This window comes from Maniola jurtina, chromosome 18 (assembly GCF_905333055.1).
Source record: "Maniola jurtina chromosome 18, ilManJurt1.1, whole genome shotgun sequence".
NCBI classification, from domain to species: Eukaryota; Metazoa; Arthropoda; class Insecta; order Lepidoptera; family Nymphalidae; genus Maniola; species Maniola jurtina.
This window is the reverse complement of record NC_060046.1, coordinates 6917805-6936478: the sequence shown is the minus strand read 5'-3', so window position 1 is coordinate 6936478 and position 18674 is coordinate 6917805. Positions and strand designations below refer to the sequence as shown.

Sequence of the window (18674 nt, the reverse complement as noted above, 5' to 3'; positions counted from 1 at the left end):
TATCTAATGTTGTTGAAAATTGTTGGTAAAACATGACAAATATGTTTACAAAACGAGCAGCTAGGTGTTTTGATTTTCACTTTAGTTTACTTGGGAAATATCAGAGTTTACATAGCTACTAAATAAATTCCAGTCAAAGAGTGCAAAGAAAAACTATGTCGCCACGTACCTACTTGTACAGTATTCTTAAAGAACATGCCGGTAGTCTAAACAAATATAAAATGTTGTTTGAAGTTTTCCACTAAACCTCTTCGATATCTATATTTTTACGAATAATCTACTAATATTATTTTAGTAATTTCAATTTTAGGGTTCCGTACCTCAAAAGGAAAAACAGAACCCGTACAGGATCACTTTGTTGTCTGTCTGTCTGTCTGTCCGTCCGTCCGTCCGTCCGCCCGTCCGTCCGTCCGTCCGCCCGCCCGTCCGTCCGTCCGTCCATCCGTCATGCCTGTCAAGAAAACCTATAGGGTACTTCCCTGAAATAAAATTTGGCAGGTAGGTAGCTCTTATAGCACAAGTAAAGGAATAAATCCGAAAACCGCGAATTTGTAGTTACATCACAGAAAAAAAAATGTTTTTCTATTTTCAATGATTTTGGTACTACGTTCTGAACCTCATTCGATGTAATCGTAAAATCCCAGAGTAAGAAGAAGGGCGCCAAATCTAAAGTTTGGTTAGGTTAGATTAGAACATAAATACCCATGTGCCGGGCCTGTCTATTGGGTAATATTATCTTAATATTATCAGGTGTTACACTAGTCAGTTTCACTTTCGCTGCGACATATAGATCTCACAATAGAGAAATTCACAATCTTTCGACAGTTCACAATCTCGCCAGATAGATTATGATCTAACCGTATTTACAATTTTACGGTGACATAATATACATATACAGATTCATACCGTTTCTGTGCGTTATCTACTTTATCCGTTCAGCTGCTCACGTGGAAACGGCTACCAAACATCCGTACATACCTACATTCAAGTAGGTATGTTACTAATTAATTTTCACATTGATATTATTAAAAAAGGTAAGATGTAAGATATTGCAGTTAAAAGTAATCATCATCATGATCAATCCATTTCCGCCCCTCTAGTTAGTACGGGTCTCCTCTCAGAATGAGAAGGGTTTAGGCCGTAGTCTGCCACGCTGGGCCAATACAGATTGGCAGACTTCACACACCTTTGAGAACATGGAGAAATCTCAGGCATGCAGGTTTCCTCACGATGTTTTCCTTTACCGTTAAAGCAAGTGATATTTAATTGCTTAAAACGCACATAACTGAAAAGTTAGTGGTGCGTGCCCGGGATCGAATCCCCGACCTCCGATTAGGAGGCGGACGTTCTAACCACTAGGCTATCACAGCTGTCAAAAGTAATATTCGTGTCAAAAGTCAAGTTTTTATTAGATTTGCAACCTCGAAAGAATTTTATAATGATATTTTTTTCCACTCGTGTGGACGCTGAAAATTGTATAACTTTGAAGTTTTATAATTTCCGGTTTTATTAAAGGTATCCCGGATTCATTTCAGCCAACTCGGTGACATAATATTTGCTCAAAAATTAATAAACAGGCCTGACTGGACACAGATATACTGGTATTATCCAGTATTTACAAATTAAAGTTAATTTCAAAATGTACCTAAGATTTTTGGTCTCTTAAAATGTAAGTTATAAGGGTCTGTAGCCTACAGACCCTTATATCTTAATTTTAAAGGTACCTACAGACTGTCTTTCAAATACTTGATTTGGAAACTTTAGATTGCGTAGATTCTTTCAATAACTTTAAAAAGAATTTAGTGAAATTTTACCCGACCAAAGCTTTGCGCTCAGCTAGCTTTCTATAAGTTACTTAGCAGATAAAATTTTAAATTACGATTATTATCGTTAGGTATTTTTTGCGTAGATAAAAATATTTTATTCATAGAATCCCATTTTATGTACCTAGAAATCCGTCTACCCTTTTTAATCAACTATAGGGCGAGCCGGTCAAACGGAAAATTAATATAAACTAAAGGGATAAAATGGGGTTATATTATGCGTTTTCACCACGATACTGTCTGTAATGTGAATAATAATAATCAAGCTGATATATATTTTATTGTAGTCCGACTCAAAAAGCAACTTGGTTTAAAATGTGTGTAGACCCAGAAATACAGTTCTCGAATTTTACGCGGGCGAAGACGAAGGAAAATTCGTAGCACTACTTATCATTTTATTTTTTATTTTAGAAGTCTTTCTAGGAGACCTAACTTTTAAGTACTTACTTCATTGTATCTAAATTCTCTAGTCAATAACTCAAAATTTAAAAACCCCCGACACAAAAACCTCTAAAAGAAAACTACGAAAGAGCTGATAACTTTCAAACAGCTGAACCGATTTTCTTTAATTATAGCTAAGAACACTCTCGATCAAGCCACCTTTCAAACATAAAAACTAAATTAAAATCGGTTCTTTCGTTTAGGAGCTACGATGCCAAAGACAGATAGACAGATACACAGATACACACGTGAAACTTATAACACCCTTTTTTTCGGTCGGGGGTTAAAAATATTACTTATTGTTGGATAGTTTATTAAAATATTAATAAAATTACCTTAACAATTATTAAACTAGGTATTTCATCAAATATAATATTTTATATAATATGTTATAACTTCAGAAAACTAATTAAATTGTTCGTATCGCACAGGGATTTTACTGTCATGACCCTTGTATGAAATAATTATTATATTAGGTAGGTGTTTTACTTTTATAGAGATACTAGCTGATGCCCGCGATTTCGTTCACGTGGATGTAGGTTTTTTAAAAATCCCGTGCGAACTCTTTGATTTTCCGGGACAAAAGTAGCCTATGTGCTAATCCAGGGTATAATCTATCTCCATTCTAAATTTCAGCCCAATCCGTCCAGTGAAGGAGTAACAAACATACACACACACACATACACACAAACTTTCTCCTTTATAATATTAAGTGTGATTAGACGGTGCCTGCGATTTCACCCGCAGGATTTAAGTTTTTGGAAATCCCGCGGAAAATCTTTAATTTTCCAGGATAAGAAATAGCTGTAGTCTGTAAATAGTACATAAAGAAAACTATTTCTGCACTGTTTGGCAAAATTAATTAAATTTATGGTAATAGACAGATAGACAGCCATTCGCATTTAATATAATACTAGTATAAATATAATTTAATTTAGCTGAACATCATGTACGGATTTACGAGTATTTTCACACTCTCTCTCTTTGGGGCTCATTGGGGCATTGTTGCCCCAATGAGAGCCCAAAGGAGATTTTGAGGAGATGCTTGATATAATATGAACGTATGGTAGTTACATAATATGATGTAAATGGAACTTTAAATTCGAAATATACCTATATAAGTATTATTTTAAAATGAATTTTAGCTCAATAATATTAAAATCAAAGCGATTTTGTTGAGACCGGTGGCATTGATTTTTTTTTTTGAAAAAGCCAGAAATGTTATGCATGTACCTGTAATTACTTAGGTACCTACATGCCATTTTTTTATGAAATGACAGTGACAGTCTTTTTGATCAACTTAAACTCAGCTTTGTGTAAGTTGGAATACACCTGAAATTGGTGTTGTAAACAAAATAGAGATAGATTTAAATAAAGCGCGACACAGCCGCCTGGGTGCGCCTGAACGTGCCGCGCACCGCTGCCTTCATGCCAAGGAAAATAAAGGTTAGTTTGAGGTGTTATCAAGAAATACGCCACTCTCCAATCCAATTCAATACGCAGGTGTACAATAAGCCTAAGGGGATTCAAAATACGTATCCATCAATCAAACAATCAGCCTGATTGCGCCCACTGTTGGACATAGGCCGTCCCAAGAGCGCGCCACCACACCGATCCTCCGCCTTCCTCATCCACCCACTTCCGCCATCTTCTTAAGATCGTCAGTCCAGCGAGTCGGAGGTCGTCCCAAACTGCGCTTGCTGATACGCAGTCTCCACTTGAACCAGTGGTAAATCATTTTGACGATTTAAAAGCACTTATAAAAGTTTATTTGAATAAAAATCTATTCCATTCTATTCTACTTCAGAACACGTCTGCCCCAGTGGTCATCAGTTCTGCGGCAGACATGGCCTGCCCAGTGCCACTTCAGCTGCCACTTCATTTTACATAAAATTTAAGAGGAGTTTAATATTAGTGCAATCCAAATAAACGTAATTTGGTTCTCATTTAAGTTATCATCATGATCAACCTATCTCTGCCGGGTCTCCTCTCAGAAAGGGAACGCCATAGTTTGCTATGCTGCCCAGTGCGGATTGGCATACTTAACACACATTGGAAAACATAATGCAGGACTCTCAGACAAAATTTTAATCAAATTTTTTAGATACGTTGGAGAAACAAATTCGGTCTGTGGTTTTTCAGATTTATATTTAGATTTAGGGTTCAAAGATTTACATACTAATTCGCTGAGCTAATGTCGGTCGCTCTGGTTCTCCTACGGATTTCATCGTTACGAATTTTTCCCCTCAGAGGGATCCCAAACACAGCCTAAAATACTTAGCAGCGCTTAAAATTAATACAAATTGTGAACCCACTACGGAACAGCTAGCGGGTTCATTTTGCCATAATCTGGCAACGCAGAACAATCATCTTACCAACTTTAAGGTTTTATCAATCACTTCCTCAAATTTGCTCACGGTCTTTCGGGCCATTGTTGGCGAAAGTACTTACATCTAATAAATTTTGTATGGATGGTGTAGGCTTGAAGTCAAACGAACTTCTCAAGTAGATACGCCCCTTTCGCGGTTGGGAAGAATGATTACTTTCCGACTTACAGAAAATCAGCTTGCTCAAGTCGAAGAATACTCGTATGTTTGAGAGTAGGTAGGTATATAAAGGATAATCAATGCCAACATAAGACATGATAGACACTAAATATTTACAAGTGTAAATTAAAAATTTATAACAACCCCGACAAGTGAAGGTTACAGTAATAACTAGAAAAGAGCTGATAACTTACAAACGGCTGAAGCGATTTTCTTGGATTATAGCTAAGAACACTCTCGATCAAGCCACATTTCAAAGAAAAAAAAACTAAATTAAAATCGGTTCATTCATTCAGGAGCTACGATGCCACAGACAGATATACAGATACACAGATACACACGTCAAACTTATAAGACCCCTCTTTTTGGGTCGGGGGTTAACAGGGCTCTCTCCGTCACTCGTTTCATACAATCGTAGTTCCAATTTCATTTGAATATTAAGCAACCAAAGTCCATGAAATTTTGCAGACATATTCTAGAAACTAATATCTGTGCCTGTGGTGTTTTAGATTTTTGTAAAAATATGTAGTTTAAAAATTACAGGCGCTCAAGATTTGTATGTGAATTTTTAAGACCGCGTAACTTTGAAATCGAATATTTTAACGGAAATCTGCAAAACCACAGGCATAGATATTAGTTCCCGGAACGTTTCTACAAAATTCCATTAAGTACGATTGGTTAGTATTCCAATGAGAGACGAACTACGTTTGTATGGAGCGAGTGACGGAGAGACCCCTCTTAAACTATCTACCTACTAGAGCATTTCTCTAGTTTATTATAATAAACTAGAGAAATGCTCTAGTTTAGTATAATAACTAGTTTATTATAATAGACTATAGTCTATGTAGCTACACACTTACTCGTAGGTATGTTCTGTTGCTGTATCGCAGCTCGAAACGCAAAGACAAATTGCTTGCCTCTTTAATTATTATATCAACAAAGCTGTAATGCTTAGCTACGAGAATTTAGTGCTCCGATAAGATGACAGTATCTAACTGATAAACATACGTTATTTACAAGTTCTCCAGCTTAGAACTTCCGTAGCGCTCTACCCTTTACTTATCGTGTATTTTGTCATTATTTACTGTTGAAGCCTAACTAGGCTTCAACACTAAGTTAAGCACTTTCTTGCAAATAATATGGACAATTTATAAGTGTCATGTTTGTGATAGTAGGATATCACTACTCTTTACTACCTCTATAATTATAAATACGAGAGTGCGTTTGTTTATTGGTTTGCCTTCAATCACTCTTAAACGGTTTAAAGGTCTGAACGTGAATTTTCGCATGAATATATTCCTATAGATATGCGGAGTGACATAGATTACTTATCATCCAGGAAAATCGAAGAATTTTTACGGATTAAAAAAAAACTGAAGTCCACTCGGACGAATTTGCCAGCATCATCTAATCGAAAATAAGTAGAAATGTAAGCAGTTTTAAACCTGATTTCATTAAATTATAATTATTCAGTGGGTAGGTATAATGAAAATACCCTTTTTCTGGCAATTAAATGACTTCTGAAGTAATTTACGCCTTTAAAAGTGAAACCAGCCTAGGCAATTCATTAAAATAATTGGTAAAATAAAACAAACTCGAAGAACTGCAGGTGCTCGTTAACGGAATATTTTTTTTCTTTTACTTTGCTCTATTTCAGTTAAATGCTATGCCATTGAAATTCTTTTTTTGGAGAAATCCACCCGTAAATCGTGCATAAAGACAAAGAAAATTGTTGGATTGAGCACGGATCGTAGCTTCGTAAATAGTTTCATGATACGTAAAAGTTTATGTGCTGACATTCACGCTTGATTAAAATCCCGTATAAGGCTTCTATCACCACTAATATCTATAAATTTGAAAGTGTGTTTTTTTGTACAATTACCTTTCTATATTAAATATATAAAGACCTAAAGCGTGACATAGCTATAATTATTGTAGTACATCTCAAAACTGTGCCTCTAGGCTACTTTTTTAACACGGGGAGTTTTCTATAGCGGGTATAAGTTGTTACCCTGTACCTAGTTATCAAGCCACATCCACTTCCAGAAGACTAAATTGTCAATATACCTACTACCTGGCTATCCCTACAATTGTAGTTATCAGACTGACTTTTATTTCAAGCGTATCTATAGCTCAAACTATCTTTTATATAAATACCCCGACTATAAAAGGATTTTCAGAAATTCAAACTGAGAGAAGTACGAATAAGCCAGTCTTTTTCCAGAAAAGGAAGGGGAAAACGGTAAAAGTTGTTTCATTTTACAGAATTTGTTCAATCGAATACCTTTGCCAAAGGGTCTTTTATCTAGTTATCCAATCAGGTAATACCTACTGATGAGCTCATACATAACAGATAGCGCAGTTTCTTTTATCGGAGATAAAATTAATCAATTCTTTTGAAATGCAAAGTTTATAGATGAACGGTATAATTTTAAATTAGCTTTAAGTAGATATGTAGATTTAACGATAGTTCACCGTCGTTATGGAAGCTCCCACGTCAAATTAATAAAGAGCTATAGCCATACATATTGCAGAATATAATGAGAAAATACTTTATAAGTTTGCGACTAAAACGTAAATATTTGAACGGTCTTCCGGTTAAATCCATATTAATATTATAAATGCGAAAGTGTGTCTGTCTGTCTGCTAGCTTTTTATGGTCCATTAATATTATATGTACGAACCTGTTTTGAGGTGATAGAAGGAGGAGGTAGTTTTAGTTTTAAGTTAACGTAATTAATTATTATCACCACTACATCATTGTTTGACAATCAGAAAGTGTACAATATTACCCGATTTGAATAAATGGCTTTATTTGGGTAGAAATTACCCTTATAGTATGATATTGAGGAGTTGGAACCTGGAGTATGATGACATAATTGAATCCTGGTACCCATAATTTCATTTAAAATCGGCAGCGCCCCCTGGTGGACTTGCTTTAATGTAATACCAGTGAAGACAAAAATCGCATCAAAATTGACCCAGTAGTTTTACAGAAAAAAATAGTAACAGTGAAAAATTAAAAACATGGTTGCAGCGCTTACTCTTGCCCTATATCTGTGAACCCTATATAATAAGTGAGACATAATGAATTCGAAAAGCCACATTAAAATCAGCCCAATAGATTTTCAGAAAAATAGTAAGACAAGATGCCCAAACACACAAACAAATACACACCCAACCAAACACACGCCAAAGGTTTATGAATATACTGGCACCATGCCTATAGACTCCGTTCCGTCGTGGGTAAAAAACAAGGACAGGCAAAATAACTTCTGTGATCAAAATATGACCTAAAATTAGTTTCAATTTTATCACCACATCGAATGACAGTTTATTTTAACTTTAGCGCAATAATTTTCTATTATACATGCAAATAGAGGTTAGCATTATTTTGGTATGTATGCATGATACAAATTGCAATGTAATATTTCCATTATAATTATCATAAAGTGATGTGAATGGAAGCGTATTGACAGAATTTATATAATATGTAAATGTATGGCGATAAATTAGTCCAGATTTACATTACTACTCTAGCATCAAAGTACTTATATGGTAAGGTATAGGTTAGTACTTAGGTTCCAACTCGTATAAAAAAAACGATTTATCATAAAGGTTGCTAATTTAGTAGCAGATGCTTTGAACTCCAATTTGCGATTCGATGCCAATTCTCATGCTACTCGTATGTTCGAATTTGAAACTTTGTTATAGCAGCAGCTTACAAATTCTAGGAGTTGTGAGACTTGTTCTGTACTTAGGGCCATTAAATTTGACAAGCTAGTGCAACAGCAACAATTGGTCAAACCAAAACTATACGATATAAATTCGTACAATAGAGTTAATTGCAAAGCGAGGTCTCTGAGTCTACTTGGCTGAATTGGCATTCGTCCGTCCGTTTGTTCGTCCGTCTGTCAGAGCCATTTCATTTCAGAATTAATAAACTAATTTAAAATATATAAATAAGTGTATTTCTGTAGCTCGAAACGAACTTTTTAATAATTACATTATAAATTCAGAAAAACTTTATTTTGGGAGCACTTATAAATAAAAGTGGAGGGTAACTTATTTTTTACATAAGCATAAACTTACTCCAACGATACGGGGTAGCGCTGAAAAAAACTTTTTAAACAAAGTAAAAAAATGCCAGTCAGACTCGCGCACCGAGATCATCCCGTACTACACTCGTATTTTTTTGTCATTTTTCTAGATAAATAAATAACTATTCTGCATAAAAATAAATGAAAACCTGTTTAACAATGCACAGGTAATGTTCTTTCATATTACACCCCACTTGGTATAGTAATCTCACTTTTAAAGCTGAAAATACCAATTTATTTGTTCATGAACACTTTTCTGTTTTCCTGAGGTAACCACAAACGGTTCACGGTTTTCGGATTGTTCCCTTTACTTGTGCCATAAGACTTACCTAACTGCCAAATTTAATGATCCTAGGACAATGGGTAGTACCTACCCTATAGGTTTTCTTGACAGACATGACGGACAGACAACAAAGTCATCCTGTAAGGGTTCCTTTTCTCCTATTGAGGTACGGAACCCAAAAAAAACAAATATTTAATTTCGAATCTATCTCAAAAATAGCTTGGTGACAAAAACTGTATATCTAGTGTATATTGTCAGTCAACTATGTATATCATATTATCGTGTTAGTAGATAAACAACAAATTCTAACTTCTCAGTCAACAAGTGTAAATTAAAAATTTATAACACCCCCGACAAGTGAAGTTACAGTAAATAGAAAAGACCGAAAAGACCTGATAACTTTCAAACGGCTGAACAGATTTTCTTGGACTATTCCGCGCCTACGATCCAAAGTATCAGAGTTTTCCAAAACATCATTTTCAAATAAATAATTATGTATCAAGGCAACGTCCATCTTGACAGCTTGACATTTGTCAATTGACATAATATTATGAACCTAACGGTTATGTAACCTTCTTTTCTACAAGAAAACTAGAAAAGAGCTGATAACTCTTAAACGGCTGCACCAATTTTTTTGGATTATAGCTAAGAACACTCTCGATCTAGCCACCTTTCAAACAAAAAAAACTAAATTAAAATCGGTTCATTCGTTTAGGCGCTACGATGCCACAGACAGATACACAGATACACAGATACACAGACACACAGATACACAGATACACACGTCAAACTTATAACACCCCTCTTTTTGGGTCGGGGGTTAAAAATAAAATAAATTACACACTTTTTTCTCGGAAAAGTCTTCCCTTTGCCAATAAGTACAAACTTATAGGACACGCGGTCTTAGTTCAAGGCAAAACACTACTAAGTATTAGATTAAAAAGTTTTTGGGTTTTGGTATAAATCAATGTCACTTCGTTCAATATTGACTGACGTTTGCAACCGATATTAGCGTAGGATAAATTCAGGCAAAACAGAAATACCTACGAGTAATATGAGATAATAGCAACCCGGGGGCTTTGCACGTGTAGCTTATTACAATATTCGTAATGAAATTTGGCAGGTAAGTAGGTCTTATAGCAACGCTTTTTTGAAATTAAAATATAGCCAGCTCAGGAATAATGTAGCTTCCTATTAGTAAAAGCATTTTCAGAATCGGTTTAGTAGTTCCAGAGATTACTTCCTACAAATAAACTAACAAACTTTACCTCTTTATAATATTAAGTAGTAGAGGTCAGTATAGATATTATGTCACTTAAGAATAATGTAGCTTTTTACTGGTGAAAGAATTTTCAAAATCGGTTCAGAAGGTACTTCCAGAGATTACAAACTTACAAACATTAATTCTTTATAATGTTAGTACAGACAAATAATTTTACTAACAGCGATAATAATTTGTAAAGGTAGCGTTTTGTAAGTCAGATTTGTAAGAGGTTTATGTTGCGTGAAGAAGTTCGATCCATTAAGTCGGGATTTGAAGATTATTCGGGTGAAAAAATTAAATATCTGTCTACACCCATTGAAATAATTTCTCTTGCTAGATGATACCCGCCGCTTCAGCCACGTGGATTAAGGTTTTTGGAAATTCCGTGGGAACTCTTTGGTTTTCTGGACAAAAGTAGGTACTATGTCAGCTCCGAGATGCAAGTAGTCCCTTTGTCTTGAATAAAAATTGGTAAATGGGATAGACCTTTAACAGTCCCTTTATCAATGGAAAATCTTTGATTTTTCGGGATAAAAAGTAGCTATTTGACAATTCCTGGGATGTAAGCTACCAAATTTCATCAAAATCAGTCGAATAGATGGGACGTGAAAAGCTAGCAAACAGAAAGACAGACAGACAAACTTTCGCTTTTAGTTAATACTGATAATATTATAACTACATAAGGTATTAGCTTATTAATTTAGGTAGCTCTTGGTATTCATAATTACAAGTAGGTTTAGTGGGAAAAGCGTGAATAATATTGGTTTCATCAATATATAATATCAATATATTTTTATTAATTATAACTACATTACAAAACAAATAGAAAATTTAACTGCCTGAAGAAAATTTCAAAATACAAGAAGGTTTCCTTGTAATAAATATTCCGTTGAAAGAAAATCTGTATTGTGCAATATGCGATGCAGCGTATAACAATATCATTTGAATTTTAAATTTAAGTCCAAATCCTTACCTATTATAAAAGTGATACTCTTACCTTAACTTTACGCCTACTGCTCTTATTAAATTTAACACAATGCTTTAGAAACTCGACAGCTTTAATCCGGAGTCCAGAAGGCCTTTTATTTATCTCATTTCTTATATATTAAAATAAAGTACCTATACCTACACAACAGTTTTGTGATCAGATAGCCATGAGGACGGTCTTTATTTTCGGTATTCCATTTTCAAAAGATTTTTTAATAAGTACCTTTGACAATAGTACGAATATCTTATCAAGATAAAACTTTTAATAACTGGCTTTACAGATCTGGATTCCAGACCTTTTATCTCTTAAGTATATTTATTTTAATCTAAAAGCTTTATAAGTAATGATCATGTTGATAACTCAACAGACAAGTTTTTAAGCAAGTAATATTATTATCAATATATACACATAATTATAAATGCGCCTTATTTTCTAATCCATGCAAATTTTGCTAAATCCAAACTTTAGATTATAAAGCACTTGCACGCCTAGTTCCGATAGTGCATATCAAAGATTGTGCTGCTTTAGCAACATATATCTTAATTTAGTCAATAACAGGATGGGTGTCCTATTTCGGAAGGTCGTATTTGGCTTTTTCCTGCTTTTTGATTTGACTCCGTGCTTTGGAGAGCATGGTTAACCGTTGGTCTAAGTTATTATCACAAACATCTGATAATAAGCAATTGTTAAGCCTGAGGTTCAATATCCGGAAAGTTTTGTAGCTAACCGCTAGCCCACCGCATTATTATCCCAAGAAAACTTTTACATTATGTAATTAAATGGAAAGGGGTCGTGAACTTCAGCTATGAGGAATGTTACGCAGAAAAAGAGTTTCAGGGCTCTCTCTGTCACTTACTCCATACAATCGTAGCCCCAATATCATTTGAATATTAAGCAACCAAAGTCCATGCAATATTGCAGACATATTCTAGAAACTAATATCTGTGAATGTGGTGTTTTAGATTTAACGGAAATCTGGATAACCACAGGCATAGATATTAGTTCCCGAAACGTTTCTACAAAATTCCATTGAGTATGATTGGTTAGTATTCCAATGAGAGACGAGCTACGTTTGTATGGAGCGAGTAACGGAGAGACCCCTCTCAAGAATGTGGAATAATGTGTGTAGGTGTTGACATGAACCCATGTCCCCAACTTCCAATATCGATATAACATTATTTACATTATTATGCAAGTATACCAGTGTGAAGTTGCAATGAATGAAGCCAAGTTCGTCGTAAAGAAGCTAATTTATTTCCGTTAAGTAGGTATGTGGTGCCATAATGACTTCGCAACGCCTTTGCACGCGTTAATGAAACAATTAATAACTTTATGTCTTGCATTGAAGTATAGCATGTATCGTACTCGTATAACATGTCTGTGTGCTAGAATTCCTCTTAATTTTATTAGTAGATATTTTCACAACTTGAAAGATCGAGTTCCTTTTCGTTGTGTTAAATAAATGAATGATTCATGAATCTACTGTTCTTATTAGGTAAAAAGCAAAAAAAGAAATTTTGTTAATAAGCATGCTATCTTTCGGATCATTATAATCTTAGAAAAGTTTTTTTTTTTTTGTAGTGTTTGTAGTGTGAGTTTTTAAAAATATTATATTATATTATCATATTAGCAACATTACCTTTGCTTTAAGCAATGTTTAAATTAAATAAAATCAATGTCCTATCAATTTTCAGCCATTCAAAGAACTAAGAACAAATAACTTGGTCTCACACACTGCTGTGCGCCTCGATAGACGAAAACAAATTATTCGTTCCTTCGTCAACGTAGACGACTAATAAAAAGGAGAATAAAATTCCACTCTTGAAAAGGCTGCCACTTACAATGAAGTGAATGACCGGCGTAACGAAGACGAACATACAATACTTTACCAACATAGAGTTAATGAACAGTGCATTTTAGATCGTACTTTTGGTGTTTCTGACCAATCCAATATTACGACTACCATCAGCCGATGCCATAAACGATTATTAAAATCTATGCATATAATAAAAAATTATATTTTTTTTTCGTTCGTTCGTTTTTTACCTGTGTACGGTATACGGTATACGTACGCGCATCGTTTTCCGACTAAGTTGAAACTTTATACAGTTGTTGTCGACACTTGAGTGAAGGTTTCTATCATAGTAACATCTAAGTACAGGTGGCACACAAATTGTATTGCAATGCATGCCGAACATAGTGTAATTTTTACATAACATAATTAGGATTGGTTTTGATTGGCAGATATAAATGAAGATACAACTAACAAAATAAAACTTAATTAGTCATGTTTTTGTTTTTTCCATGTACTCATTTAGCTACATAAATAAAATGCTTCTTATAAAAACGCCATTTACACAAAACACAACGCACACCTATAAGGTAGAGTGGAGCCGACACACACGCAGCGTTTTTATTTATGACAACTTAAACTCCCAAGGTGCATTTAGATTTTCGCACGAGATGGCTCGAATGGCGTTTCCGGTCTCATCACGCAACTATACATGATTATGGGCAAGCATGTCGATAAACATTAAAGGCAACTGGTGCAACGCGGAGCAATGCCAAATATGTAAATACGCGATTAAAAATTGTTATAACTGTTGAAATTGAAATTGGAGCTTGGCATTCTTATTCGCTGCTGCTATGCCAAAGTAAATACAGTTGATTTTAAATTGTTATCAAAAAGACGCCACGTTCAGGTCCATTTCACTCTGCACGTGTGCGTTGTGCCTGTAAGTTTTATGCTATATTAATGACGGAGCATAAAAGGAGCTGCAAATTAACGGATTTGGGTTTTTCCGTGTTTTGTATTTAGTATGGCACAGATAAATCCATCTTGAGAAACCGAGGCGCATCGCTTTAAAGAAGTAAATAATTGGTGGCGTATTTTTTTCGTCAAAGCTAAAAAGCTATAAAGTCTTAGTCGGATGTAATATATGGCGACAGAAGCTCAGCAGAGCCCTGGAAACCGATAAGAACTTTTCAATCTAAAGGTTAAATCTTTTAGTTAATATATTGAAGTAATCTTTGAGGAAAATTTCATAATTTTTACATCGCAATTCAGAATGACAGATTTATGCACAGATATCTTGGAAGTTATGTGTGACTCGTGAACGTACCAGCGCGGCAGCTGTAGCGTAGCTTCTACTAATTTGGGATCCAAGGAATCAGTATCCATAAACTACGTCTATGTATATAAAGTACCTACTCAAATCTTGTGTTATTTAGTCCTTTTCTTGTTTAGATAATAATCCACTTGAAGGTATCCAATTTCGGTAAATTTTTTTATTCATGAATTTATAACCAAAAAACGTTCACAGACCTTTTATTTGAGTTTGATTTATCTCATGGTATATATTAACCCGTCTATATAAAGATAGTCTTTATAAGATCAGGTGAAAATTACCAATTTTATCCGGCTTACGAATATTTCCAAGGTTGGAGGCAATCAGGTTTTACGAGCCATTCTCGCTTAGAAAGGTTTCAAACTGACACCGTAGTACCCTTTATAATATTTTTTTATTATGATGAAGTAGGTATACCATTTTATGTAAAAAATTTAAAGACCTCCGTAGCGCAGAACAAAAAAGCTACTATTTAGAGTTCCGTAGGTTCCTGAAGGGTGCCAAAGAGACCCTATTACTAAGGCTCCGCTATGCATTCGTCCGTCTGTCTGTCAGTGGGCTGTCTCTCATGAACTGTAATAGGTAGAGAGTTGAAATTTTCACAGTTTTTATGTTGCTGTGAAAAGAAAGCCGATGCACTCATCGCATATTCGACTTTTCTGGCAGCTACAGTCTATACTATCAGAGAATTCTCTATAATACTAGTTCAGAGAAAGACTCAAATGATACCTACTGAAATCATCTATTACAGTCTAGACCACACGAGTCTGGGAAATTTCAACTCATTCGGACAATGGAAGTAGCCGAAAAATCGACGGAATCACAATATACGAACAAGTCAAACTAATATTTTTTTCAAGAATAAAACGTTCTTTACTACCATCTAATACATACCGATTTGATTTGCGCAGTGTAAACACATTTCCAATAAAAGAAATCTTTGATTTAGTATCCGAGTAAACATAAAGTTCTGTACCGGATCAAACTTATACAGATATCTATCACTATCAATATAGGGCAGGTAGGTACCTACTAGTAAAAGTCTTAGTAAATAATTTTTTTTTTTAATTAATCCTGAGCGTAGTGAGGAACTCTAAAGTAGACTCCTGAGCCTAGCGAGGAATAAAATATAATGTAGGTATATATGACACCCGAGAACAACATATTATGGCCCCGAGTGACACTATTTTTGATCACTATCTATGAGGAAAAAAAAACAATTCACATACTAGGTAAAGCTCGACAAGGGGCCAATCAGAAGAGAGAAAGTTCAAACTCCTATAGGACCAAATAAAATCTTGTTTCCGCTAGCCCATGCCAATGTTTGTTTTTCAAATAGGTTTGATATTATTTTTTTTACAAACAATAATACAATTACTCTGCAGAATTCAAGCTAGCAATTGAAATATATCTAGATAATTACTATTCTTTTTGCCAGCTCCTCACAATATATTATTTTATTTTCACCTGTCAACATATGATTCTTATAGTTCTTCCTATATTCTCTATAGAATACTATTATCATAATAAATAAGAATATAATGTTAGCCAGATAATAGCGGACATTTAGCGCATAACTTTCCCGAGTCACCGGATATTCGGCGTTTGGAAATTCGACTCCAACATTTTTACGTCCAAGAATCATATTGTTTGGTAGAGTTATTTTTAGAATTCAATGAATTTCAAAGTTAATTTAGTCACTTAGTATCAACTTTAGGTATTAGTTTTTCTAATTAATTATACCTACTACTACGAATTGATAACCTCCTTTTAATTAAGTATAATGTTTTCTACAAGTCGATGCTCGCGACTTTTGGATTTGTTTTTTTTTTAAATTCCGTGGAATGTCTTTGATTTTCTAGGGTAAAAAGTGGCCTATGTCACTCTCCAGGTCTTTAACTATTACAACCATGCAAAAAATCATGCCAAGCCGTTACACTTACACTTAATATTATAAAGGCGAAAGATTGTGTGTATGTATGTGTGTATGTTTGTTACTCTTTTACACAAAAACTATTGGACGGATTTGACTAAAATTTAGAATGGAGATAAATTATATCCTGGATTAACACATATGCTGCTTTTCATCCCGGAAAATTAAAGAGTTCCTACGGGATTTTCAAGAACCTATTTTTATGCGAATGAAGTCGTGGGTATCAGCTAGTTTATAATATGAGTAGTGATTCTATTTCTCCTTTTCAGTAGAAAAGAAAATATCCTTATTTAAATAAACTTTTACAAGTGCTTTTGAATCGTCAGAGGAATTTACCACAGGTTGTAATGCGCTTCTACCGAGCGACTTAGTGCAGCGGTTGCTCTTTTCAAAATTCGATTTGAAGTCGGCTCAAGATCTTCAAGATATAATCTCATTATATTAGTAGGATTATACCGAATTTTAAGTGCGATCAAACTTTATCAAAAGTAGGTAGGTCGACAGAATAGGCAACAAAAATCTCTATGTACCTACTACGCACAGGGGCGTAATAATAAATAATTATTCCAAAATTTATTTTTAGTAAGTACTCTTATGAATTTAAGATTTTGTAATGTTTTTTCACAAAATATTCACTTAGATAAGTAGGTAGGTAATATATTTTTAAAAACGCATAAGCAAGTTTGTACCAATTTTTTAATTTAATTTACGTTTTGAAAAATATAATTACTACTATGATGATTTTCTACGTAACTATAAACCACTTACATTTGTGTATGTTTTTCCTCAGCAATAAGAAAAAATAAACCTGTTAAAAATTCTATCCCAAACACTATTTCACAAAAAGTCTTCAATTAGTTTTCCACTTCAATTTAAAAGTAATTTAATACTTGGGCTGACAAGATTCTCAGAGCAAGCATCAAAACATTGTCGTAAAATGAATTCACAAAAAACACAACGCATCTATGCCAGCGGTCGGCAATGACTGTCAAATGTTTTACACACAATTGCAGAATACAGAAGTACGTGGAGTCTCCTACTTTAAATAGTACCCTTCATCGTTTAGGCAGTCATTAGACGAATGATCGTGGGCCTAAATTACTCTGTGACCTTGGTAAGGGACTAATGTGTACCAGAAAATATTTAGATAAAACAGATCAAGAGTTTTCAAGTGTTTTACATAATATTATCTATACTATCTATACTAATAAATAAAATTGGAGTGTCTGTCTGTAATTTCGAAATAACTACCGCATATTAAGGTCATATGGTTATTTGAACGATACTATAACTGAATCATACGTTTTTAAAATTTTTGTCTGTCTGTCTGTCTGTTTGAAAAGACTAATCTTGGGAACGGCTGAACCGATTTTGATGGGAGTTTCACAGACAAGTAGAGAATTGACCAGGGAGTAACAAAGGCTACTTTTTTAACCGACTTTCAAAAAGGGAGTTGTGTTTTTCTACCTATGTACACCGAAATCTCCGAGATTTCCGAACCGATTTGCGTCATTTCTTTTTTAATCGATAGAGGAACTTTGCGACATTGTTTCATAAAAAATTTGGAGTCCAACTCCTCAATCCTGATGCTGCAGGGGATCTGACCAATCCACGCGGGCGAAGCTGCGGGCATCAGCTAGTATAAAATATAACTACTCTTATCGTTGCCTATAGATAAGTAAGACCGCAATTACACCTGTAAGTTTTATTCGCGTAAGTAGCTTGCGTAATGAATTTGACAAACAAAACTAAGGTAAAAGTACCTAATATAAGGTAGGTACATTAGTGAAGGAGGTGGCCCATATTTATAAGGACATTTTTACCCACTTAAGAAATACTAGAGGATGCCCGCAACTTCGTCCGCGTGGATTAAGGTTGGTAAAGATCCCGTGGGAACTGTTTGATTTTCCGGGATAAAAATGTCTATGTCAATTACAGGGACGCAAGCTAACCTCGGTACCGAACATACAAATCGGTTAAGCGGATGGGTTTTTAGGAATCCCGTGGGAACTCTTTGATTTTCCGGGATAAAAGTAGCCTATGTCCGTCCCCGGGATATAAGCTAACCCTGTACCAAATTTCGTCAGAATCGGTTAAAATGTTGGGCTATGAAAAGGTAGCAGATAGACAGACAGACAGACGGACATACTTTCGTATTTATAATACTA

At 34.6% G+C, this 18674-nt stretch overlaps 1 protein-coding gene across 3 annotated transcripts in view; it reads right to left on the bottom strand.

Annotated features, from left to right (window-relative positions):
- LOC123874586 (gonadotropin-releasing hormone receptor) overlaps window positions 1–18674 on the bottom strand; it is a 71954-nt gene that overhangs the window by 17854 nt on the left and 35426 nt on the right. The window contains exon 1 of one of the 3 annotated variants that reach the window (XM_045920066.1): window positions 17275–17470. The exons of 1 other annotated variant lie outside the window; for it this stretch is intronic. The gene's annotated coding sequence lies outside the window, so the exon portion shown is untranslated. Of the gene's footprint in view, window positions 1–14854; window positions 14977–17274; window positions 17471–18674 lie in introns of those variants that run through there. One more of the 3 variants, XM_045920068.1, reaches the window with a different exon arrangement.